The sequence below is a fragment of the Papio anubis genome, unplaced genomic scaffold (assembly GCF_008728515.1).
Source record: "Papio anubis isolate 15944 unplaced genomic scaffold, Panubis1.0 scaffold3882, whole genome shotgun sequence".
Lineage (NCBI taxonomy): Eukaryota > Metazoa > Chordata > Mammalia > Primates > Cercopithecidae > Papio > Papio anubis.
Window position 1 is genome coordinate 1 of NW_022164042.1, and position 2389 is coordinate 2389.

The window sequence follows — 2389 nt, forward strand, 5'->3', positions numbered from 1 at the left end:
GAGGCTAAAAGCCAAGCCAAGAACATACTATCAAATTTCAGCTGCAGTCCTTATAGCTTCGTGTGAATTCCTCTCTGCTTGAGGCCCTCAAAATAGCCCCAAATTCCTGGGCCTACAAGGAAATGACCTTCCTTACTAATCTGTAAGGCTGTGAACCCCATAATCTAGGTATCAGACTGGCTTTTCTCAGAGTGCTTTGTAAACATTGACTCTATAAAAGTCAACCTTAGTTCCTTACAATTGCTGGTCATAACTGGTCTGAGGTACACTTCCTAAATATGATATTTCAGTAAAAGCCTTGATAATATAGCCAAAGTTTCCAATTATGTCCTGTTATAAGGTAAACAGATTCTTACTGGACTTTTGCTAACAACTATATTGTCATGAAAGTAAGAGTATTCAGTAAGAATTTGAAAATTCTAGAGAAATCAGGTGGGGAAAAAAAGATAAATGCTCCATTTCTGTTTACAAAAGCATAATCTACTAAAATTGTTGTGAGTTAGAGTTAGCTTAAGAGTGGCCAGGTGCGGTGGCTCACACCTGTAATCCCAGCACTTTGGGAGTCCGAGATGGGTAGATCACGAGGTCAGGAGATCAAGACCATCCTGGCTAACATAGTGAAACCCCGTCTCTACTAAAAAATACAAGAAATTAGCTGGTGTGGTGGTGGGCGCCTGTAGTCCCAGCTACTCGGGAGGCTGAGGCAGGAGAATAGCGTGAATCCAGGAGGCGGAGCTTGCAGTGAGCCGAGATCGCACCACGGCACTCCAGCCTGGGCGACAGAGCGAGACTCCACCTCAAAAAAAAAAAAAAAAAAAAGAGTTAGCTTAAGAGAAAGAGATTTCTTTTTTTCTTTTTTCTTTTTTTTTTTGAGAGTGAGTGTCACTCCGTCTCAATTTCTCAGTGTGGTAGGCAAAAACATGTTTATTAACAGGCCAAAATATCTAGTTTCTCTGTAAAAATGAGAAGCCAAAAGTATATAAACTTGAATTACTTATGTTCAGTAATTAATGTTTTAGTATTGTATCTTATTTATAAATGATGCAGATATTTAATGGAAATATTTTACTTAGCTTAACTTTAAGGTTTAAAATTACCAAAAGTATTTTGGAAACTACCATTAGGCAGATTTACTGTAAAAAACTTATTATTGAAATAATGTTTTTCACTTTTCACAAGATGGCACCAAAAACAAAGAAGGAAGCTCCTGCCCCTCCTAAAGCCGAAGCCAAAGCAAAGGCTTTAAAGGCCAAGAAGGCAGTGTTGAAATGTGTCCACGCCCCCCAAAAACAGAAGATCTGCACCTCACCCACCTTTCAGCATCTGCAGACACTGCAACTCCGGAGGCAGCACAGATATCCTGGGAAGAGCGCCCACCGGAGAATAAAGCTTGACCACCATGCTATCATCAAGTTTCCACTGACCACTGAGTCAGCCATGAGGAAGATAGAAGACAATAACATGCTTGTGTTCACTGTTGATGTTAAAGCCAACAAGCACCGGATCAAACAGACTGTGAAGAAGCTCTGGGACGTGGATGTGGCCACGGTCAACATCTTGATTTGGCCTGATGGAGAGAAGAAGGTATATGTTCGACTGGCTCCTGATTGCAATGCTTTGGATATTGCCAACAAACTTGGGATCATCTAAACAGAGTCCAGCTGGCTGATTCTAAATAGATGTATGTCTTTTCACCATAAAAAAAAGGAAATAATGTTTTTCATAAGAATGACAACTTAAAATCTTAAAGCTTATAGATTTGATTCTAATTATCTAGTAAGTATAATATTAGCTTCTTGTAAGCACTCAAGCAGAATAGAAACTTGTTGGCCGGGCACAGTGACTCACACCTGTAATTCCAGCACTTTGGGAGGCCAAGGTGGGTGGATCACAAGGTCAGGAGATCAAGACCATCCTGGCTAATGCTGTGGAACCCTGTCTGTAGTAAAAATAAAAAAAAAATTAGCTGGGCGTGGTGGCAGGTGCCTGTAGTCCTGGTTACTCAGGAGGCTGAGGCAGGAGAATGGCCTGAACCCAGGAGGCGGAACTCGCAGTGAGCCGAGATCGCACCACTGTACCCCAGCCTGGGTGACAGAGAGAGACTACATCTCAAAAAAAAGCAAAAAACAAAAAAAGAAACTTGTTTGTTTTATATTTAATAGTGGTAACTCTGAAGACATAGTTGTTTTATTACACAAAAAATATTAAATTTATCTTATTTAACTAAGTTTTATCCAAATCGTGTTAACTTGAAATACATTTGGATCGGTTCCTATATTTCTAGTTTGGGGAATATTTATTTATAAATGATTTTTTTTTTCCAAGCCAAGTTAGAATAGAAGTTTTAGAGGATTTTATAAATGAATTTTGCAGTGCTATCCAGAGTTAA

The 2389-nt window shown here is 39.5% G+C and overlaps 1 pseudogene; it reads left to right on the forward strand.

Annotated features, from left to right (window-relative positions):
• Positions 1-859: 859 nt before the first annotated feature.
• Positions 860-1915, forward strand: LOC108581812 (annotated as a pseudogene).
• Positions 1916-2389: the final 474 nt, after the last annotated feature.